Source organism: Apodemus sylvaticus, chromosome 5 (genome assembly GCF_947179515.1).
Source record: "Apodemus sylvaticus chromosome 5, mApoSyl1.1, whole genome shotgun sequence".
Classification (NCBI taxonomy): Eukaryota; Metazoa; Chordata; class Mammalia; order Rodentia; family Muridae; genus Apodemus; species Apodemus sylvaticus.
Genome location: NC_067476.1, coordinates 38,046,579 through 38,072,329, shown reverse-complemented (window position 1 = coordinate 38,072,329; position 25,751 = coordinate 38,046,579). Strand labels below are relative to the sequence as shown.

At 38.1% G+C, this 25,751-nt stretch overlaps 1 long non-coding RNA gene across 1 annotated transcript in view; it reads right to left on the bottom strand.

Annotated features, from left to right (window-relative positions):
• Nucleotides 1–23,548, bottom strand: part of LOC127685376 (uncharacterized) — a 53,856-nt gene extending 30,308 nt beyond the window's left edge. The window contains exon 1 of the long non-coding RNA XR_007977855.1: nucleotides 23,458–23,548. This is a non-coding gene — a long non-coding RNA (uncharacterized LOC127685376). The remainder of the gene's footprint in view (nucleotides 1–23,457) is intronic.
• Nucleotides 23,549–25,751: the final 2,203 nt, after the last annotated feature.

The following is a 25,751-nucleotide window of genomic DNA, read 5'->3' as shown; positions in this document are numbered from 1 at the left end:
CACCTCAATTAAATGCAAACATTTAACTTGTGGACATGTGTAAAATTCTTCTTACATTTACATGGAAAGTTAAAGCACTTAAAACATGCAATAAAAATTTCAGGAAAGGACTAACGTAGGGAGGACAAGAGTGTCCTATTTTCAGTTATTATAAAGCTCTAGTGGTAACATGCTATTTGTATAGATCTTCCCTAATCCATCAGTCCCCATTCCCCAGTGTAGGTTTAGCCCAGAGTCTTCTCTGCAAAAACTATGGAATAAAAAGGGGAAAAAGTAATAATTCCTGACTATAGTTACCTGATGAACTTTACTTCAGCTGAGTGATCAAGATAAAAATCAGTGTAGGCCATGTTGGTAATATGCACGCTTGGTATGTAGTGAGAAGTACACTGCATATCTATGGCATACATCCTGCAAGCCCAGAGCCCCAAGACACTCACAAGAAATACTTAGATAAATCCTAAGCCAGACACTGTAAACTGACAAACCAGACCCTCTAAAAGCTATCATAAAAAAAAATAAACCAAGTCTGAAACTCTATCATTCTAAGAGAGTCAGAGACACAATGACCAAATGTAATGTAGCCCTCTGGAAGAGAGGGGTGTGCTAGGTAAGAAGAAGTGGAAGAGTGGGGTACTAGATAAGTTCTGGATAAAGTGCAAACTTCAGTTAATGTAGATTGGTTGATTGCTAATTTTGACAAAATGTAGCCTGCACGTGTGTGTGGCTATTCCTCCAAACCCACACACCCCTTTCTAGAGGGAGGAGGGGCACTGAGGTTCAGCAAGCATGAGCTGGAGAGAGGCTCAGTGCTTAACAGCCCTTGCGGCTCTTCCAGATGATTAAGTTTCAGTTCTCAGACTCCACATCAGGTGGTGCTCAACCACCTGTAGCTCCAGCTCCGGGGAATCTTCTGTGTGCTCATGAGCACAGATACACACACACACACACACACACACACACACACACACACACACATATACAAAGAATGAATAAAATTTTATAAAAAATGGTCAAGAAGTAAATAAAATGAGGCTTAGTGACACGCACAAGTCAAGCATCCCAGGAAACTCCTGAAATAAGAGTCCCAAGGCCTCTCCTTAAGGTTACAGGGGTTATAGCATTCACTATGGGTTGACACTCAGCAACCATCAGAGCTCCAGTAGACTGCACCAAGAGCTACAGGGATGCAGCTTTCATAAGCTGCCACTCATGCAGGAGTGGGTTCTTTTCTCTTTTGTTGTTCATGCAGTTCCCTTTCAATCATCCATTTTCTTTTACGTAACCTTTACCACGTGCTGCAATAAGTAACTCCAATAAATTCACTCATTCACTACGGTAGACTTGGGTATAATGATTTCTTTGTTTGATCAGGTCTTAGTGACCTCTCCAAGTGCATGTTCACATTCTTCACATTGCCCCAGGAAAAGTCACACACTCCTGCTATCACAATATAAGATGAAAACATCTGGGGAAACTGTGCACCAAGTATATGAGGTAATGGCATACTGTCATCATTTTTTTTTTGTTGTCAATCTACTTCAAGAGTGTAATAAAATGCATTTGCACCGGGGAGCTGGGAGACTCCACAGCTTTCTGTGCATAGCTGGCCAGGAGGGAGTGATCTCCCAGCAAGCTTTCACTTTTGAGCACATAGGTGAGATCTCCACCTTCTCTCTGGAGAGAACCCAGCTAGGAGCACAGAGGGCCTAAGATCAGTGGAGCAGCTGGGACAGAAATCTTCCTGCCATTTGCACCAGGGAGCTGGAAGACTCCACAGCCTTCTGTTATCAGTGGAGCAGCTGGACAGAAGTCTTCCTGCTGCCATTTGCACCAGGGAGCCGGGAGACTCCACAGCCTTCTGTGCATAGCCTGCCAGGAGAGAGAGATCTCTCAGGAGTGCTTTCACTTTTGTGCTCAGAGGAGTAAGGACACAGACTTAGAGGCCCACAGGAGGAACAAACTCCAGTCAGAGACAAGAATACCAACTAGCACTAGATGGCGAAAGGCAATCGCAAGAACCCTACCAACATGTTTAGGTATGGGCCTTGAATTCCTGTTCTTTCCAAGACTAAGCATGAAAGGATGCTGAATTTTGTCAAATGCTTTTTCAGCATCCAATGAAATGACTATGTGGTTTTTTTCTTTGAGTTTATTTATGTAGTGGATTGCATTGATGGATTTCCGTATATTGAACCAACCCCGCATTCCCGGGATAAAGCCTACTTGATCATGGTGGATGATCGTTTTGATGTGTTCTTGGATTCGGTTGGCCCATACCTAAACATAGTAAAAGCAATATACAGCAAACCGGTAGCCAGCATCAAACTAAATGGAGAGAAACTTGAAGCAATCCCACTAAAATCAGGGACTAGACAGGGCTGCCCCCTCTCTCCTTATCTTTTCAATATTGTACTTGAGGTACTAGCTCGGGCAATTCGACAACATAAGGAGGTCAAAGGGATACAAATTGGAAAGGAAGAAGTCAAACTGTCATTATTTGCAGATGACATGATAGTCTACTTAAGTGACCCAAAAAACTCCACTAGAGAACTCCTACAACTGATAAACAACTTCAGCAAAGTGGCAGGTTATAAAATCAACACAAGCAAATCAGTGGCCTTCCTATACTCAAAGGATAAGCAAGCTGAGAAAGAAATTAGGGAAATGACCCCCTTCACAATAGCTACAAACAACATAAAGTATCTTGGGGTGACTCTAACCAAACAAATGAAAGACCTATATGACAAGAACTTCAGATCTCTGAAGAAGGAAATCGAAGAAGATCTCAGAAAATGGAAAAACCTTCCATGCTCGTGGATTGGCAGGATTAATATAGTTAAAATGGCCATCTTGCCAGAGGCAATCTACAGATTCAATGCTATTCCCATAAAAATCCCAACCCAGTTCTTCATAGAGCTAGAAAGAGCAATTCTCAAATTCATCTGGAATAACAAAAAACCCAAGATAGCTAAAACTATTCTCAACAGTAAAAGAACTTCAGGGGGATTCAATATCCCAGACTTTAAACTCTACTACAGAGCAATAGTGATAAAAACTGCATGGTATTGGTACAATATCAGGCAAGCGGATCAATGGAATAGGATTGAAGACCCAGAAATGAACCAACACACCTATGGTCACTTGGTCTTCGACAAAGGAGCTGAAAGCATCCAGTGGAAAAAAGATAGTCTTTTCAACAAATGGTGCTGGTTCAATTGGATGTCAGCACGGAGAAGAATGAGCATCGATCCATTCTTATCTCCTTGTACCAAGCTCAACTCCAAATGGATCAAGGACCTCCACATAAAACCTGACACACTGAAACTAATTGAAAAAAATCTGGGGAAGACCCTGGAGGACATGGGCACAGGGGAAAAGTTCCTGAATAGAACACCAATAGCTTATGCTCTAAGATCAAGAATTGACAAATGGGACCTCATAAAACTACAAAGTTTCTGTAAGGCAAAGGACACCGTCAAAAGGACAAAACGTCAACCAACAGACTGGGAAAGAATCTTCACCAACCCTAAATCTGACAGAGGGCTAATATCTAATATGTACAAAGAACTCAAGAAAGTAGAACCCAGAGACCCAAATAACCCCATTAAAAAGTGGGGTACGCTGGTTCTGGAAAGACTCAGTGAAACAGTATTCAGCAAAACCAGAACGGGGAAGTGGGAAGGGGTGGGTGGGAGGACAGGGGAAGAGAAGGGGGCTTACGGGACTTTCGGGGAGTGGGGGGGGGGGCTAGAAAAGGGAAATCATTTGAAATGTAAATAAATTATATCGAATAAAAAAATTTTAAAAAAAGGAAAAAGGAAAAAAACAAGATAATTTCTCAAAACGAGAGATTTCTTCTAGTCACAATTAAGTATTTATAATACATTCATAAAAAAAAAGTGGGGTACAGAGCTAAACAAAGAATTTTCACATGAAGAACTTCGGAGAGCTGAGAAACACCTTAAGAAATGTTCAACATCATTAATCATTAGGGAAATGCAAATCAAAACAACCCTGAGATTTCACCTCACACCAGTCAGAATGGCTAAGGTCAAAAACCCAGGAGACAGCAGGTGTTGGCGAGGATGTGGAGAAAGAAGAACACTCCTCCACTGCTGGTGGGATTGCAAGATGGTGCAACCACTTTGGAAATCAGTCTGGCAGTTCATCAGAAAACTGGGCATGTCACTTCCTGAGGACCCTATTATACCACAACTGGGCATATATCCAGAGGATTCTTCAACATGCAATAAGGACACATGCTCCACTATGTTCATAGCAGCCCTATTTGTAATAGCCAGAAGCTGGAAAGAACCTAGATGTCCTTCAACGGAGGAATGGATACAAAAAATGTGGTGTATTTACACAATGGAGTACTATTCAGCCATTAGAAACAATGAATTCATGAAATTCTTAGACAAATGGATGGAGCTGGAGAACATCATACTAAGTGAGGTAACCCAGTCTCAAAAGATCAATCATGGTATGCACTCACTGATAAGTGGATAGTAGCCTAGAAACTTTGAATAGCCAGGACATAATCCACACATTAAATGATGTCCAAAAAGAATGGAGGAGTGGGCCCTGGTTCTGGAAAGACTCAGTGCAAGAGTATAGGGGAATTCCAGAACAGGGAAGTGGGAAGGGGTAGATGGAAGAATAGGGGGACGGAAGAGGGCTTATGGGACTTGCGGGGAGTGGGGACCCAGAAAAGGGGAAATCATTTGCAATGTGAATAAAAAAATATAAATAAATTTTAAAAAACTGCATGGTATTGGTACAGTGACAGGCAGGCGGATCAATGGAACAGGATTGAAGATCCAGAAATGAACCCTCACACCTATGGCCACTTGATCCTCGACAAAGGGGCTGAAAACATCCAATGGAAAAAAGATAGCCCTTTCAACAAATGGTGCTGGTTCAACTGGAGGTCAGCATGCAGAAGAATGCAAATTGATCCATCCTTGTCTCCTTGTACTAAGGTCAAATCCAAATGGATCAAGGACCTCCACATAAAGCCAGACACTCTGAAGCTAATAGAAAAGAAACTGGGGAAGACCCTTGAGGACATTGGTACAGGGAGAAAGTTTCTGAACAGAACACCAATAGTGTATGCTCTAAGATCAAAAATTGACAAATGGGACCTCATAAAATTACAAAGTTTCTGTACGGCAAAGGACACCATCAAAAGGACAAATCGGCAACCAACAAATTGGGAAAAGATCTTCACCAATCCTACATCAGATAGAGGGCTAATATCCAATATATATAAAGAACTCAAGAAGTTAGACTCCAGAAAACCAAACAACCCTATTAAAAAATGGGGTACAGAGTTAAACAAAGAATTCTCACCTGAAGAACTTCGGATGGCGGAGAAGCATCTTAAGAAATGCTCAACTTCATTAGTCATTAGGGAAATGCAAATCAAAACAACCCTGAGATTTCACCTTATACCAGTCAGAATGGCTAAGATTAAAAATTCAGGAGACAGCAGGTGTTGGAGAGGATGTGGAGAAAGAGGAACACTCCTTCACTGCTGGTGGGGTTGCAAATTGGTACAAGCACTCTGGAAATCAGTCTGGGGGTTCCTCCGAAAACTGGGCACCTCACTTCCAGAAGATCCTGCTATACCACTCCTGGGCATATACCCAGAGGATTCCACACCATGTAATAAGGATACATGCTCTACTATGTTCATAGCAGCCCTATTTATAATTGCCAGGTGCTGGAAAGAACCCAGGTATCCCTCAAGAGAAGAGTGGATGCAAAAAATGTGGTATATCTACACAATGGAGTATTATTCAGCCATTAGAAACAATGAATTCATGAAATTCTTAGGCAAATGGATGGAGCTAGAGAACATCATACTAAGTGAGGTAACCCTGACTCAAAAGGTGAATCATGGTATGCACTCACTAATAAGTGGATATTAACCTAGAAAACTGGAATACCCAAAACATAATCTACACATCAAATGAGGTACAAGAAGAAAGGAAGAGTGGCCCCTTGTTCTGGAAAGACTCAGTGAAGCAGTATTCGGCAAAACCAGAAGGGGAAGTGGCAAGGGGTGGGTGGGAGGACAGGGGGAAAGAAAGGGGCTTATGGGACTTTCGGGGAGTCGGGGGCTAGAAAAGGGGAAATCATTTGAAATGTAAATAAAAATATATTGAATAATAAAAAAATCCATTAAAAAAAAAAGAACCCTACCAACAGAAACCAAGGCCACATGGCAACATCAGAACCCAGTTCTCCCACCACAGCAAGTCCCGGATACCCAACACATCAGAAAATCAAGAGTTGGATTTAATTCATGATGCTGATAGAGGGCTTCAAGAAAGACTTAAATAATTCCCTTAAAGAAATACAGGAGAACATTGGTCAACAGGTAAAAGCCCTTAAAGAGGAAACACAAAAATCCCTTAAAGAAATACAGGAGATCATGGGTCAATAGGCAGAAGCCCTTAAAGAAGAAACACAAAAATACCTTAAAGAATTACAGGAAAACACAAACAATCAAGTGAAGGAACTGAACCAAAACATCCAGGATCTAAAAGTGGAAGTAGAAACAATAAAGAAATCACGAAGTGAGACATCTCTGGAGACAGAAAACCTTGGAAAGAATTCAGGAGTCATAGATGCAAGCATCAACAACAGAATACAAGAGATAGAAGAAACAACCTCAGGTGCTGAAGATACCATAGAAAACATTCACTCAACAGTCAAAGAAAATGCAAAACACATAAAGTTGGTAACTCAAACCATCCAGGAACTCCAGGACACATTAAGAAGACCAAACCTAGTCAGGGTTTCTATTCCTGCACAAACATCATGACCAAGAAGCAAGTTGGGGAGGAAAGGGTTTATTGAGCTTACACTTCCACGTTGAAGTCCATCACTAAAGGAAGTCAGGACTGGAACTCAAGCAGGTCAGGAAGCAGGAGCTGATGCAGAGGCCATGGAGGGATGTTTCTTACTGGCTTGCTTCCCCTGGCTTGCTCAGTCTGCTCTCTTATAGAACCCAAGAGCACTAGCCCAAAGGTGGTACCACCCACAAGGGCCCCTCCCCACTTTATCACTAATTGAGAAAATGCCCCACAGCTGGATCTCATGGAGGCACTTCCCCAACTGAAGCTCCTTTCTCTGTGATAACTCCAGCCTGTGTCAAGTTGACACACAGAACTAGCCAGTACAATTGACTCCTTGTCAACTTGACACACAAACACATCACTATTAAGCCTCAACCCTTACTTTCTTATTCATCCCCAAGATCTAAATTACATTAAAAGTCCCACAGTCTTTACATATTAAAAGTTCATTCACCTTAAAATGGCCAGTATCTTTAAAATTCAAAGTCTTTTAAAAATTCAAAGTCTTTTAACTGTGGGCTCCACTAAAATACTTTCTTACTTCAAGAGGGAAACATATCAAGGTACAGTCACAGCCAAAAGCAAAACTCAAACTCCAATGGCTCAATGTCTGGGATTCGACTCACAATCTTCCCAGCTCCTCCAGGGGCTTGGGTCACTTCTCCAGCTCTGCCCTTTGTAGCACACAGCTTGTCTTCTAGGCTCCAGTTGCCTGTACTCCACTGCTGCTGCTGTTCTTGGTGGTCATCTCATGGCACTGGCATCTCCAAAACACTTCTGACTTCCACTGTAATTAGGCTTCACCAATAGGCTCTCATAGGCTCTCTTCATGGTGACAAGCCTCTGCTCCTATGCATGACCCCTTCAAGTCCTGGGCCATCAATTGCAACTGAGGCTGCACCTTCACCAATGGCCTTCTGTGGCCTCTCACTGTGCCAAGAGCCTCAGCTGCTCTTCATGACCCCTTCATGCCTTCAAAACCAGTACCATCTGGGTGACTCTTACACAGTACCAAGTCCAGCCACAGCACAAAATACAACTGTGGCTATCTCTGGAACACACTCTCTGTGCTCTCAGAAAACACTTCCAAGAAGATTTCATCTCAGTGATGCTGGTCTCTTCTTAATCACCACTAATTTCTTAGCTCCAGCTAACCAGCACCAATAGTCCCAATAACACAAAGGTTTGCTTTAGTGGTTCTGGTATCTTGTTACTCACAGCTGATTTTTCAGCCCCAGCTAACCAAAACCACAGAATCTTCACAATCAAAACATGGCCACTGTAAGAGTCTTTAATCTTTCCTCTGAAATTTCACAAGCCAGGCCTCCATCTTTTGCACTGTTCTTAACATTGTCTTCCAAGTTCCTAAAGAACTTTCCACCAAGCTCTTAATATTCTAATGGCTTTTCTAGCTCAAAGTTCCAAAGTCCTTCCACAGTCCTCCCCAAAACATGGTCAGGTTGTCAGAGGAATACCCCAGTACACTGGTACCAATTTGTCTTAGTCAGGGTTTCTATTCTTGCACAAACATCATGACCAAGAAGCAAGTTGGGGAGGAAAGGGTTTGTTGAGCTTACACTTCCACGTTGAAGTTCATCACTAAAGGAAGTCAGGACTGGAACTCAAGCAGGTCAGGAAGCAGGAGCTGATGCAGAGGCCATGGAGGGATGTTTCTTACTGGCTTGCTTCCCCTGGCTTGCTCAGCCTGCTCTCTTATAGAACCCAAGAGCACCAGCCCGAAGGTGGTACCACCCACAAGAGGCCCTCCCCACTTGATCACTAATTGAGAAAATGCCCCACAGCTGGATCTCATGGAGGTACTTCCCCAACTGAAGCTCCTTTCTCTGTGATAACTCCAGCCTGTGTCAAGTTGACACACAAAACTAGCCAGTACACTAAGGATTATAGGTATAGCTGAGAGCAAGGATTTACATCGTAAAGGCCCAATAAATATCTTCAACAAAATTGTAGAAGAAACATAAATATAACATAAAAAATAACAGGAAGCAACAATCGCTATTCCCTAATAGCTCTTAACAACAATGGACTCAACCTCCCAATAAAAATACATAGACTAACAGAAATATTTCTTATGTAAATCTTCAGTTTTATCAGAAAATGTTTGTAATTTCCCCTTTTAATTAATTTAGTAATTTCTTCTAGGTCTACCATTTTATCTGCATTATTTTTCATGATAATCTTCCGTTTTAATATGTCTTTCTATATACTTCCTCTATTTTATCAGAAATGTTTCCAATGTAAATCTTTGATTTTATCACAAATGTTTCTAATTCCACCTTCAATTAATTTAGAGTTTTTACATCAACCATTTTTTATGTAAAATTTTCCATGAAATAGTCAATTTTAACGTGTTTGACTATTTATTACTTGAATTTTACCGGAAATATTTTTCATGTAAATCTTCAATGTTATCTGAAAATGATGTTTATAGTTCCTCCTTCAACAAACTTTGAATTATCTTTATGCCTATCATTTTACTTATATAATTTCCCTGATAATCTTTAAATTTAACATGTTTTTCTATATATTTCTATAATTTTATCAGAAATATTTTCCATGTGAATCTTCAAGTTTATTAGAAAATGTTTATAATTCCTCTTTTAATCAATTTAGGAATACTTATATGCCTACCATTATTATATCTATATAAAATTTTCTGTGATAATCTACAATTCTAACATGTTTTTCTACATTTTTCTACAATTTTATCAGAAATATTTTCAACGCAAATCTTTAATTCTATCATAAAATGTTTCTATCAGATATTTCAATTAATTTAGCAATGTTTTACATGTCTACCACTTTACTCCTTAATTTTCCATGAAAATTGTTAATTTTAGTGTGTTTATCTGAAATATTTTCCATGTAAATCTTTAATTTTATCATAAAGTGTTTTTACTTCCCTTTTCAATGAATAAAAAAATAAAAAGCGTGTAATAAAATAAGTACATTTAAACTGGTGACTAATGATTAAAAGAATGAAGGGGAGCCATGGTGGAGGACTACAATGGGAAAATTGATGAGGAAGGCTCAAATAAATTATTCATTGTGAGGATAGCTGCAGATTGATGATTTCTAGGCCAAATTTTAAGGAACTTGGAAGGCACCACTATCACCCCAATTAATAAAAAGTTGAAAAAACAAGTTAAACATCAATTGGTTTTAGATATAGCATGAACTAATGTCACAGGACAAAACATGGCCTCTAAGCTTGAGAGAGAAATTAATGTATAAAGAATCATGGCTCAATAATACTTGTGTCTACAGAGAAGCAATGCACATACAAGAATCTAAGCTGTAACTGACAAATTCCTGAGGCTCATATGGACATATCTGAGAGTTAAAAACTTCAAGGTCATAGTTATTGTTGGAAGGAAATTTCCTGCTTTCGTGAGTAGAGATTCTCACAGTATTTCCAGATGAAAATACCTGGGTATCCTGTTCTAAAGGAGTTTCATTGAAATTGTTTTGCATAATTCTAAATGACCAGTTTTCTTTTGGCATAGGAGACCTGGAGAAAGGGAAACACCTAACTGTTGTCTACTTAGTCATTCAGTCCCACCTAAGGAGAAGAGGGTTGAAATGCACCCACAAAACCCACAATACAGAGACGATGCTTACTGAAACAATGAGACCCAACAAGCTGTAGCATGCTCTTTATCCTTGAACCACATCTCTACCTTAAGGAATATCTATTTATAGTAATTCTTTATAGGGCATCACCAGTATTTCATTTTGAGTGATAAAGACATCATTACAAGACACATGAAATAACAAAGTATATAGTTTGAAGAGAAAAGTGAAGCCTTAGAATGAGAGCCAGATATGGCAGAAATGCTGTAATTGCAAGATTGCAGACATAACAACCAAGGTTGATAGGATGAGGGCTATCAGTATAAAGTCGATAATATGTCAAGATATAGGGGTAGTGTAACCAGAAAAGTGGAAATTTTAAGAAAATATAAAAAAAGAAATGCTATTTTTTTTAAAAAAAAATAGTAATAGATGAAGGAATTTAAGTGCACATCACAAAAGGTCATTCAACACAAACAATTAAGACCTCACTGCTTCTATGTAAAAGTAATTCTAAGTATGAAGATTGACTAAGGCACACATTATCTCACATTAATAGAATTCAGAGTTGAAGTTGTATGATCACTTCAACAATGTAGAAAAATAGCTGAATCCAATAATTGTTATAACAGAAAACTCAATAAAGAATAAGATGAAATTACCTCAATATAATTAAGGCCACATGTAAAAAATTCATAGCTGATATCATACTGGGTGGTTGTGGTGGTTTGAATATGTTTGGCCCATGGGAAGTGCTACTATTAGGAGGTATGGCCTTGTTGTAGGAAATGTATCACTGTGTAGATGGACTTTGAGGACTCTAGTATTCAAGCTCTGCCCAGCATGGAATCCTCAATTCTCCCCTGGCTGCCTTCAGATCAATATTGTAGAACTCTCAGTTCCTTCTCCAGTACCATGTCTGCCTGGACTCTGCCATGTTTCTACTGTGAAGATAATGGACTGAACTTCTGAAACTGTAAGCCAGTCCTGATTAAATGCTATCCTTTAGAAGGGTTGCTTTGGTCATAGTGTCTCTCCACAGCAATGAAACCCTAATTAAGACAGGAGTGAAAGTAATCAAAGCCAGAGACTAATAGCCTACAGTGAAGGTCAACAACTAACAAAACTCAGCCAGAGACCAACCAAATGGAGGTTTCACTCATCCCCAGCTAGGTGGGCAACGCATGAATCACACACAATCATCTCCTTGTTTGGATTAGTAAGAAAGACATGCCCGGAGGTCAAGGGCCCTTCATTTACTAAGTCCAGGATAACTAGATAATTAGCCTATCTCAATAGAGATTACTTCAGCACCTGTCAGGTTTTTTCCCTGGATTTGTAATAATTGCCAGATAAAGGAATTCCGTGGATCTGTACTCACTTGACAGAAGATACTCTCAAGAGTTGCTTTCACTTTGTTACTTACTTTCCTGTAATTCCTAATTCCATTTATTTATTTATTTATTTATTTATTTATTTATTTATTTATTTATTTGGTTTTTTTTAAGCCAGGGTTTCTCTATATAGCCCTGGCTGTCCTGGAATTCACTCTGTAGACTGGACTCGAACTCAGAAAATCTGCCTGCCTTTTCCTCCCAAGTGCTGGGATTAAAGGCATGTGCCACTACTGACCATCTTCCTGTAATTCTTCTTAATAAAAGAAGAATGCTTGTTTCTGCTTTGTATGATGCCTTGAGAGTTCTTGTCTTTAATCTTTATTGACTTGAGACAATGACCTCTCTCAGATTGACCTTTGGTGACAGGGTTATGAGTGTCTAGCATCTTAGGACCATGGGTCAAACACAACTGACCAGAGTAAGTTCTTGCCATACAAAAACAAAACAACAAACAAAACCCCTATACCAGCTCAAAATTAACATAAAATTAGTTGTGTTTCTAATAACTAGCAATGTGTTATGTGAAGAGGAAATTTAGAAAACCTATCTCATTACAGTAGTATTGAAAAGAAAAATCTAGAAACAAACTTTAAAAAATGGAAGATGTCTACTGATGATTCAAAATAGGGATGTACTAAACAAGAAATAGTAACTAGGATTTAGAAATAAAGGCATGGTCATATATGCAACAGTTTAGAAAATTCATAGCTAGTAGACCTTGATATGTAGGATGTGTCATAAAGAAATTTTTTAGAGAGGGAAAACTTAAGGAAGGCTCATGATTTTGTTTATGTTTGCTTGTTTTACATTTAGTCTCCAGATGTGATGCTGTGCAGTTGTAAGAAGTGCAGCCTTGCCTGAGGCAGTGGGTACCAGAGATGAGTCTTATGGCTTTGTTTCCTCTGCCATGGTTTCCCTGCCATGCTGAACTTTGAAGTGTAAGTAAAGCCTTTCTTCCATTCAGTTACTTCTTGTCAGATGTTTCAATGCAGCAAAGTAAGGTAAATAATACAGAAAAGTGTATGAAGAAATAGTGCCACTGCCAGCAATGAAATCGAAGCAACAATAAAGACTCAGATTCTGCCAAACTTTTATGTAAGAGATAACATCAATACATCTAAATTAATTCAACTATGAACAGAATTATCAACATATTAACAGTGTATAAAGACACACTAATAATACTAAAGAGAAGTAAAACAATTGCTCAGATAAACATAGACAACAAAAATTCTGAAGACAATATTTTCAAATAGAATTAGAGAACTTGTTAATAAAATCACACTTCACAAATAAACTGGTTTTATTCCAGGAATGTAAGGATAGTTCAACATATGCAAATCAGCACGTGTAATACACTTAAAGCTAACACTCACAAGATCATAACAGAAACAAGGAAACATACTTTGACACATTTCAGCATTCTTTCATGATAAAAGTTCTGAAGAAACTAAGAATACTGGGAACTGCTTCAAACAATTTAAACTATATATAACAAACCAATAGCCAACATTAATCTAAATAGAGAAAATATTACCTCTATAATAACACATTAGATAAGGGTGTCTATCCTCCAAACTATTATTCAGTTCAGCAATTGTAGTCTTAGGTGTGTAGATAAGGCAAGAAAGACTAAAAGAAATACATGGGCTGCAGAGATCTCAGCAAGTAAAGTCAAAGCCTTGTGACCTGAACTTGCTCCCTGAAACCTTCATGATTAAAAGAAAGAACCAACTACAGCAACTTGTGTTTTTATTTCTTTATTTTGGTACACATGACACTGACCTTACCCAAATCAAGAAATACATGTAAAATAATATTCAAAAGGAATATAAATTGGAATGAAAAATATAAGTACTCCTATCTATATACAAAGCCTATACTAAAAACCCTCTAATGGCCCAGCCATGAAGTTCTTCATTTTGATACATACTTCATCAGAGTAACGGATACAAAAGCTACCGACAAAAATCAGTGGTTTTCCTATATACTAGTTGCTATGGAAGAAATCTTGAAGAAGAAAACAAAACATCCTTTACTAATTCCAATCACAAAAGCCTTAGAAACAACCCAGCTCCCAGTCAAGTAATTAACCTAACAAAATAGAAGGCAAAACAAAAGAAAAGAAAAGCAAAATAACAACAAACCTAAATCGAAGCCAAAAGCTATAGAATCTAGAAAGACCTTTAAAAATCATGGACTGACAGATTCAATATTGTAAAAATGGCTATGCTACAGACAATAATCAGTAGATTTTACATAATTTATATAAATAGTCCAAACAATATTCTTCACAGAACTAGGAAATATAGTCCTAAAATCCATATAGAGGCAAAACATGTTAGGCAGCCAAATAATTCTAGACAGAAGGAACAATGCTGGAGGTATCACAATTCTTGATCTGAAATTATACTCCAAAGCCATAATAAATGCAACAGTATGGCATATGTATAAAAATAAGACATATAGTGCAACAGAAAAGGAGAGAATCTGGGTATAAACTCATATATACAGGCACTTAGGTTTTGATAAAGATGTCAAAAACACATAGAAGAAAGATACACTTCTTCAACAAATACTGCTAGGGAAAGCAAATATCTATGTGTAGAATGAGACGAGATGCACAATTCTTACCCTGCATAGATACAAATACTCATGAGAAGAAAGACTTTAAGGTAGGACCTAAAGCTCTGATACTGCTAAGGGTGGGCACTCTGAGACACAGGTATAGGTGAGGACAAGGTGAAAAGAGTCCTAATAGCTTAATAGATCTTCCTGAGGGTTTACAGGATTTACAGGGTTTCTGAACTTGAAAAGCAGCATCATATAGGAAGCAACTGGCAGAGTGGAGAGACAGTCTGTCAAATGGGAGAAGACCTCTGCCATCTACACATAGTTTGACTGGGAATTACTCTTTAGAATCTATAAGGACTCCAAAAATTAACCTTCCCCTAGAAAGCTATACCAATAAACCAATAAAAGGGCAAATAAGAAGTCTTTAAAAGAAGAAATATTAATCAAATTTTTGACTACCCAATGTTTATCAATGAGGACAGAGTAGATCAGGATGGCCAACATTAAGTAAACGATCTCGAAAAAGGCTGATGAGAAGGTGAAAACAAGAGGCTCATACTCCACTGGCAGAGGCAGAGGATGGCAGTGTTGCTATAGAATTAGGATGTAAGTTCCTTAGAAACATAAAAATGCAATTATCTTAACTATCCAGATATTCCACACCTGGGTACGCACCCACAAGCACATGAGTCCCACACCACAGTTATGTGCATATTCATATTTATCACTGCACAATTTGTATTACTCTGGATGTGGGACCAGCTTATATGTCCACCAACAGATGAGTGGATAGAAAATGTAGTACATTTATTCAGTGGATGTCAAGTGAAATAAGCCAGGCTCAGAAGGACAAATGTTACATGTTTTCTTTCAAATATGGCAGTGTTATAGGGCACGATAGCAGACAAGGAAATACGAGCCTGGGGAAAGAGGTCTAAATGGAGAGGTAAGACAGGAGAACATAGAGCAGTGGGGGAAAATGTAGACATCACTTTTTTTTCTCATATGCAAAATCTAGATTTAAATATGTATATTTATACAAATAAATTTGCATCTACCAGGAAAGCCAATGGTCACTTTTCAGGGAATGAAAAATAGGAGATTAGAAAGTAAAGATGTATAGGAGAAACAAGAGTAGGGACAGGGAGGGTAATTAGAAGGGGTTAAGTAAAAGGAGGAAGGTACAGTGGTGTGTGTGTGTGTGTGTGTGTGTGTGTGTGTGTACGCGCGCGCGCGCGCGTGTGCGCGCGCATGCATGCACACGCATGCGCATGTGCGGGCACACGTGCATGTGCGTGCATGTACATACACCATAACCGAATTCATTATTTTAGATAATAACTAAAACATTAATTTGACAAAGGTCCTGGCTGGACTATGACTTTCCTAACTCCCCAAAGATTTAACTCAATTTTGTGACGTTCATTCCAAAAAACATAGGTAATAAAGAAGTAGGTCCCAGATAGGTTAGATCAGAGTATAAAGCTTCTACACAGAAAGGGAATAGAAAAGTAACGAGATAACATGTTGGGAAAAACTTTTTGTATAAATTAATACATCAAGTAGGGTAGCTAAAATCCAGAATAGTCAAAAAAAAAAAAAGGAAACTACTCAATAATAAGAAAAGAATCCTGTTTCTAAAATAGGGAAAGGAATCAAATAAACCTTTCACAAAAGAAATCTCACAAATAGCCACAGAAACTGGAAAATATGTTCAACTTTTCTAATCATGAGAGAAATGCAAATTTAAAGCACCATGAGAAACAACCTTATACTCATTAGCTTGGCTATTCTAAGAGTGATAAATGATAACAAAGTTTGGCAGGATGTAAAGAAAAGGAAGTCATCCTTTCTCACACACTGCCTGTGGTGTGGGACATAGCATGCAGGTTCCTCAGCAAACTGAAAATGGAGTTAGTTATCTTACAGTTCAATCTGATAGCTGAGTCACTGCCTAGAACAACGGATATCAGTGTACCAATGAGATGCCAGCATGCCTAAATTCATTAGTACAATATATGTAGCATGGAGGCATCTTTAGTGTCCATCAACAGATGAAGTGATTCTTTAAAATCTGATATGTGACAGAATATGATTCGATGCTGAAATGCTCTTCTTTAGCCTGGAATTGTGTGTGATCACTGCTTATGCTAAACTTTTTAGGTAAGCAGTTAAAAGAACTCTCCTTGCATTGCAACACTAATGTGACACTAATGAACACGTGTTAACCAACTCTCAGGACACCAATGCACAGAGGACAATAAAGAGATGATTGCTCTTTCTTCATGTGGAGGATGACATTTTATAATTATTTTTTTCTTAAAATGTCCAGAAGTTAATTAAATGGGTTTGATGTCTCTCAACTTTATTCCTATTTTAGAGAGAGAAAATGAGGAAAAGAGTTGACCAGAAAATACAGTATCTTTTTATAAAGAGAATGCTTTACCATATCAACTGTCATTTGTGTCATTAAAAAAAATTAGATTGAAGTAAATATTGATGTTCCTTTGAAGTAAAAGTATAAAGAACAGAGACAAAGACAGAGTCTTGTCTCAGTGAGCTGAATTTAAAGAGCCGATTGTCATTTCCTTACTACAGTGTACTGCCTCTTAATCGGCTTACAAACGAGACAGATCCACTGGTTGAAACAGGATGTGGGTAACATTATACATGAAACTGGCCGGCCCAGAGACGAGCTCAGTTATCTGAGTTTTAGCTTTAAGGCAACCACAGGCTGGCGGTGTCTCAAATACAGATTTCCAAGCACCCAGCCTCAGAGATGCTGCCCAGTAGGCCTCAGTGACAGAGGACCAAAACCCCAAAATGATTTTCCAGAAGGCTTAAGATGGAAGGTCAATGTAACAGAGCCCCAGACATTAGTAGGCCTCCAGACTTTAGCACCACTTACTCATGATACAAGTACCATTCAGGCTACAAAACTCAGCATGTAGGTAGCATCGCCTGATGAAACTAAAACAAAGGCTTAATTTATCAGAGTTCAAATAGTTCTGTGAAAGTCTCAAAATGTTTTAACCTTGTTTTTTGGTTTCCCTAGTTCTACTTTTGGCTAACTATTCTTGTTAACTGAACTATGCCAACCCAGAATATGGGTTTTGTACTTAAAAGCTCACCTTGAGAAAGGCTTAGGGCTGGCTACTCTGGTATCCCTAATATCCAGTGATAACCTGCATAATAGACTAGATTCTATTGGCCTAAACCTATGGCCAAACAGTCTTCTTTGCTGAATGTTCCACAACGGTCAAAGAACTATAGTTTGTAATTGGCTGCACACACATACAAAAAATGTCCATTTCTTGATGTGCTCTGACACTGATTAAGGGTAAAAGCTGTTGCTGGAAATATTTTTTAAAAAAACAAACTTTACTATATTTCTGGTTAGGCACTGGTGGGCTGGAGACTGACTCAGAGCTTCAAAACCTCTCCATCTGACTCCTTAAATTCCCACTGGTGGGTCACTACCACGCCAGCCCCATGCTTCAAAATTCCCACTGCCTTTTGAGGTGTACCCACACTTTGCTGCTGCACCTTTCCCTCTGGAACCTAGCTGAACTTTGTGTGAAGGAAATCAACACAAAACTTAGTTCAGAATCAATGGTAACTCACTGGTCGCATCAACTAGAATCTTGTAAGCCATATTAAATTTAAATCATCTGGTGGCAAATACTGGTTGATTTGGCATCTAAACCAAGGATCACTAATAGCTACACCTTGTCCTTTAGCTGTCCCTGTCCAAAAAGCCCATCTCTCTCTCTCTCTCTCTCTCTCTCTCTCTCTCTCTCTCTCTCTCTCCTGCCTCTTCGCTTCCTCTTTCCAAACCAGAAGTCCCGCCTACTCACCCAGGGATTGGTTTCTTTATTTCATTAGAGGAAGGTTCACAGAAAGTCACCTAAGTATATGACTCATTCCTCATGCCAGAGAGCCCCTCCTGGGAAAGCAGAATTAACATCAAAATACAAATAGCACCAGGGCCATCAAAAACAAGAGCTAATACCACCAATGGAGTAGAAGAAAATGTCGCTGGAGGTGGTGGCACACACCTGTAATCCCAGCACTTGGGAGGCAGAGGCAGGTGGGTTTCTGAGTTCAAGGCCAGCCTGGTCTACAGATTGAGTTCCAGGACAGCCAGTGCTATACAGAGAAACCCTGTCTCGAAAAAACAAAACAAAACAAAACAAAACAAAACAAAACAAAACAAAAAAAAGCCAAAAAAAGTCAACAATAGTAAACATTTTCTTGGGAAAAAAATCCTGACTCCTGATCATTGTTGTAGATTTCTCATGGTGATTTTATCATGTCATTACCTACCTCAAAGTGTGTCAGAACCCCTCTGAGGGTGGCTGAACAAGACACTGATCTATAGATATAGCTAAATGTCAGCCATTGTACATTTCTTAAGCACAACAATATTATTTGGTTTTCCCCTCGTTCCATTGCCAGGTTCATGGCCACCCAAGCAGTGTTAGGCAGAGGTTTGATTGTATTTAGTGGGCCTTAAATCCAGTCAGGTAGTAGTTGGTTATATCCACAACTTTGTGCCACTGTTGCACCTGTGCGTCATGTAGGCGGGTCTCATTTGTAAATTAAAGTGTTTATAGCTAGGCTGATATTTAGTTTTCTCCTTTGGTAATGTGCAGAGTACCTTCCAGGAGTGTGAACTATTCAGTGGGTGAAGGCTCTAGTTAAATACCAACTTGACTTCTCCATTTTCAATGGTATTCGTAGGTGATGTGTTCAGCAATAAAAGCTGAAGTTATCATTTTGTGGTGAGAAACAAATAGACTTGGCAATAGCTTGACTAGTGTGGGGATTTCCGTGGAGATCCTTTGGCTAACAACTCAATATAATGCAATCAGTGTTAAAGAACTTAAAGCTGGCTGTGGTGGCGTACACCTTTAATCCTGTCACTCAGGAGGTAGAGGCAGGCAAATCCCCAAGTTTGAGGATCAGAGCAAGTTCCAGGACAGCCAAGGCTACAGACTCTATCTTAAAAACAAAATATAACAAGCAAAACAACAGCAAACAAACAATGGAAAAAGAAGCTTCCACTGTCTTAAGTTTCTATGTGACCACTCAGTTGGTTCTCAGTTGCTCTTTCCCCATATGTCCTCCTTCATCTTCCTCTTCCCTCCCCTTCTCCTTTAACCCTTCTGTTTCCATCTGCTTTCCGCATCTCTCCATAACTATTATATTTTCTCTTACATGGGACATGCTTTTCTCCCCATGAGTCCCTTATTCCATACCTAACTGATGCAAGTTATCTCCTATCCTTTCATTGGAGGTAGCGAGAGGCCAGTGATTGGAGGGGAGAGAAGAGGAGGAGCTAAGAGAAGGAGGGGCAGAGAGAGAAGGAGCCTGGGAGGTGCATGAGGGAGTGGAGGAGGAGATGCCCAGATCCAGATGGCATCAGATGTGTTTCTGGTGTGCTGAGAGGTTAGAAATATCGGAGTAAGATCTTATCATTGTAAGTTGGCTTTATGTAATTGGGAGTTTCATAATCATAAATATATTTGGTTAACTACTCAAGTTTAAGAGTCATGCTTTTCCAGATACTTGGAAGGAATGGGTGCTGAGCAGGAGAGAGATACCCACCAGGACTTGGAGCAGAGGTACTATATTTTAATCTTTTTCCACTACACCTAACCTCTGTGGTTATAGGGATTGTAGCAAATACATGCTATAATTGTCTCTTTTGGGGTCTGGATTACTTCACTCTGGGTGTCTTTTTCGAACTCTACCCCATTTACCTCAAAAATTTTATGATTTTATTTTTTAAAACACCTGAATAATATTGGGTTGTGTAAATGGACCACGTTTCATTATCCATTCATCTGCTGATGGGCTGTTTCCAATTTCCTTGTATTGTGAATTGAGCAGCAATGGGCATGGTTGAGCAAGTGTCCTTGTAATAGTACAGAGTGTCCTTTGGATATATACCAAAGAGTGGTGTAGCTGGCTCTTAAGGTAAATTGATTGCCATGTATCTGAGAAACCACTACATTGATTTCCAGAGTGGTTGTTCAAGTTTGTACTCCCACCAACAATGGATACATGTTGTCCACAAACTATATTTTCACCAGTATGATGCGTCATCTATTTTCTTGATTTTGGCCACTTTGACTTGTGCAAGGTGAAACTGCAAAGTGGTTTTGATTTGCATTTTTCTGATAACTAAGGTTGTTGACAATTCTATGTGTCATTTATGTCTCATCTTTTGAGAACTGTCTATTTAGATTTGTACTCAATTTTAATTGGATTATTTGTTTTCTTGATTCCAGTTTTTTTTTAGTTCTTTATATATTTTAGATATTAACCCTGTATTGTATATGTAGTTAATAAAGATCTTTTCCCCTTTTGCAGCCCACTGCTTTATCTAACTGAAGGTGTCCTTTGCTGTGCAAAAACTTTTCAGTTTCATGGAGTTCCATTCATTACTTGTTGACCTCAGTGTCTGTGACAAGTGCCCTATTCCTGTGTCATTCACTTAAAGGCCATTCCCCCTCCTTCTCCTCCATCAGATTCAGTCCACATGGCCTTATGTTAGGTTTCTTAATCCAGCTGTAGTTGAGTTTTGTGCAGGGTGCTAAGTATGGATTTAACTGGATTCTTTTACATTTAGCCACTCTGTTCAGCCCTATTACTTGACAATGTTGTCTGTTTTTAGATGCGTATGTCTGTTTTTTTTTTTTTTTAAATCTATGATCAGATGTCTAGAAGTGTGTGGACTCATGTTTAGGTCTTTCATTTGCTCCAAGTGATCAATGTGCATATATTTTAATGCTGTTTTTCTTGCGATTGCTCTGTAGTACAATTTTAGATCAAGGATGACAACACCTTTAGCAGTTCTTTGGTTATTTAGGAATGGTATAGTTTTCATGGACTTTTTTGTATTTCCATATGAAGGTGAAAATTGTCCTTTCAATTTCCATGAAGAATTATGGTGTGATTTGAATGAGAATTGCATTGAGTTAGTAGATTGCTGTTGGTAGGATTGCCATTTTCACTATGTTAGTCCAGGCAATCCATGAGCATGAAAGGCCTTTCCTTTGCTTCACCTCCCAATACCTAAAAACATTTTTTATTTGGCATGGCCATTGGCTCACATCTGACAGGGACTCAAGTAGGTGAATCACACTACTGTTTCTACTCTACATTATGATCTTTCTATTATTACCCTCAGCCTGGCAGCAAACTGCTTACAGATGACCTCACCCATTCCCCATTAACTTCACTCACCGGAGATTTCAATTCTTGATTCAGACCCATGTTTCCCTAGCCCTTTCAACCATATCTCTTTAGATAATTCTTTGATTTACTGAAACCTACTTGCTGGATTCTCCTTTCATATTGCACTTCCAACTTCCTGTAAATTCTACCTCTAGGTGTGAACAGGATCTCCTTAGGTCTTTTGTAAAGCCCTTTCAATATTTTCTTCTAGATCACCTCTACTCCTCTCTGCCAACCACTGGCATGCAGAAACACGTTATGTAAGACAACCCACAGCCTGCATACTGCCCTAAGATTCAAAAAGGGCAAAAACCCAAACAACAAAGACAAGCCCAGATATCAACACCTGGAATTACAATTACTCCAACTCCTGATGCCTAGAACCAGTGTCAGCAATCAATATCTGCCAGGATAATATGTCTTCACCAGAACCCAACAACCTCACCCCAGTCTACCTTGAGTAATGCAATATAGTTAAAGCCTAAGACAAAAACTTCAAAATAGCTATTATCAATATGTGTAAGAACTTTAGAGATGATATGGAGTCTGTGAAACACAGTGGAAGGAAAAAATAGACAGTTCAGGACATGAAAAGAGAAATATATTCACTTACAGAAAACTAAAACAGGGAGATAAAGATGGAAATTAAAAATTAAAGAAGTCAAACCCCTCAAAGACAAGCCTCACTAATCCAGTAGAATACATGAAAGAGAGTATATCAGCATTAAACACAATTAAACAAGGTAAAAGAGACATTATAACTCTGTCAAAGAAAATGTCAAATCTAAAAACAATACACTTACAGAATATACAGGAAATTTGGACACTATTAAAAGAACAAACATATGAATAATATGATTAGTGGATGGAAAAAAAGAGATCGAAGTCTCAGAAAATATTTTCAACAAAGTCATAGAAGAAAACCTCACAAGTGTCTATAAAGGTACCAGAAGCATGCAGAACACCAAATAGACTATTCCTGAAAGGAAACTACTCCTCACACCTAATAATCAGAATACTGAATGTGAAGAACAAGGAATGATTATTAAAATCTGCAAAAGAAATATGTACAGAAATAATTTAAAAGCTGCAAGGGGGAAATACAGGACAAAGAATTTAAAAGCTGCAAAGGGAAAATTTACAGAAAAAAAGAATTTAAAAGTTTCAAGAGAAAAAGAACAAGTAACACATGAAGGTAGATGCATCAGAATAGTAGCTGCCTTCTCAGTGAAGACTCTAAAAGACAGAAGTGCCTGCATGGATATTCTTCAAACTAAGAGATCACAAATGCCATCCCAGACTACTATACACAGCAAAACTATCAATCACAATAGATGAAGAAAAAATTCAATAATAAAATGATATATAAGCACAATGCATCTACAAATCCAGTTAGAAGGTGCTAGAAGACCTTTCAGTACAAAGATGTTAATTATGAATAAGACATAAGAAATGCGTAATCTCAGAAGAACAAATCAAAATACAAAGAAAACACCCACATGACACAATAACACAAATGAACAAGAATCAATAAATACTGATCATTGACAACTTTAACTTTCAACAATAATGCACTTAATTCCCTAATAAAGAAGACCCAGACTAATAGATTGGATTAGAAAACAGGATCCAGGTTTCTGCTGAATCCAAAAAACACACCTCACTGTCAAAACCAGATACCTCTTCAGAGCAAAGGCTGGAAGAAGATATTCTAAACAACAGGACCAAGATTCCAGCTGGTGTATCAATTTTTATATGTGACAAAATAGACTTCATACCAAAATGTCGCGTCCACCTTCGTCGGCAAGGAATGACGCAAAACAGGAAGATCTTCTTCAAGCAGTTTACTCAGGACCCTTGTGCTTCTTCTCCTTCTTCTCCCTCTTCTGACCCCAAGAGAATCAGCCCAGCCCTTAAATACTAATAGCCAGCCAATCAGGCTTAGCCATGTGGGCATTGCTGATAGGTTGTATCCACATGGAAGGCACAAGACTCAACAGGCTCCACCCAAATAAGGACTTGTTAACAGTTAACGACAGTTAACGACAGTTAACGACAGTTAACGGGCAAGCAGCTCCCTACACCAAAACTAATCAGAAATAAGGAAGGAGATTATAAAGTCAAGGGTGAAAAAATACACTAAGAGGATATTAAAATTCTACACATTTATGCACCAAATACAAGGACACCCAAATTCATAAAAGAAACACTACTACAACTAATACCACATATTGCCCCCTTTCTATCTTACTTTATACTTCTAGCTAAGACTTTAAGCACTCTAATTACTAAGAGCCAGAAAGTAGATTCCATTATCTAGTAGTTGTTTTAGAGAACTACTTACAGGATTTCTTCTATTTATTATAGATTTTTTTATCTACCATAATAAGACTTGTTCATGCTATACTTTGTTAAGAAGGTATATTGAATATGTGAAAGGCTGTTTCTGCATCTTTTTAAATGACTGTATAATTTCTGTCCTTACATCTGTTTATGTAATAAGTTATATTAATTGATTTGCATATTTTAACCTATCCTTGTATCCTATGAATGAAACAAAATAGGCCTTGACATATGATCTTTTTAGTGTATTCTTGAATTTGAATTTGGTTTGCATGTATTTTGTTAAACTTTTTTTTGTACTTCTGTTTTTTCAGGATTATTTGCTTATATGGTTTTTATTGTGTGTCCTTCTGTGGTTTTGGTGTTGGGTAATACTGGGTTTATAGAATGAGTCAGGCAGTGTCATTTCTCTTCTGATTGTATTGGTCAGCTTTAAAAGCACTTTCCTCACTTCTTTAAAAGTGGAGTGAAATTTAGCAGTGAATCCAGAGCCATGGATTTTCTTTCTTCAGTCCTACTTCTTGTTACAGATCTATTTAAGTGGTTTATATCACCTTCATTTTTATTTTGGTGGCTCTGATTTTATAGCCTCTTGTCCATTTCTGCTAGGTTCTCTAGGGTTTTGAAATATAAACTTTGAATATATCAATGAATGTTCATTTGTATTTTACTGGAATCTATTCTAACACTTCTTCTAATTTCCAAATTTATTAATTTGAGTATCCTTTCTTTCTTTGGGATAGTTTGTCTAAGGTCTTATTGATCTTGTTTTAATTTTAAGAACTTATTCCTTCCCAGTTTCATTGATTTATAGTTCTTTTAGTTTTAATTTTAATTTCTTCCCTTTATTTTTCCTTTTTAATTACTACTTTGAAATCTGCTTTGTTGTTATTTTACAACCTTGAGATACATTTTTAAGGTACTTATGTATAAGCTCCTTAATTTAAAAACACACTCAAAGCTATGGAATTTCACCCTTGTGCTCTCTTTCCTATATCCTAACCATTCTGACAAATAGTGTTTCCATTTTACACTAACTATAAAAATTTAAAAGTCTTCTATGATTTGTTTGATAACATACTGGTTATCAAAGAGAGTATTGTTCAATTCCCAAGTCTTTGCATTATTTTTGTCATTTTCATTATAATGTGATCTGATAAGATCAAAGAGAGTATTTCAATTATATTTGTGAAGATTCTTTTAAGCTCTAAGATATTCTCTCTCTCAAACTGACATAATAGATCAAGAAACAAAATCTGTCTCTCTGTTATCTACAATAAACACATATTAACTTAAAAGATAAGCACTGCCTAGAGTGAAAGAGATGGATAAGATAATCTAATCAAAGCGCCAGGAAGCAAGCAGACATTAATACCCTAACATCTGACCAAATAGACTTTCAACTAAAGGAAATCAGAAAAGATAAATTGGAATATTTCATCCCAATCAAGGAGGAATTATTATTCTAAGCATATATGTACCAAACTCTGATGCACCCAATTTCATGAAAAATCTACTCCTACTGCATTCAAAGGGGCAGATTAACATAAAGGGATCTTAGACTTTGTCAAAGTTTTTTTTCAGCATTTAATGAGATGATTATGTGGGCTAATTTTTACTTCCAGTTTATTCATATGGTAGATTATATTGTCTTAGGGAGATTTCATGGATACAAGATACATAACTAAATACAATAAAGACTATATACAGCAAGCCAATAGCTGACATA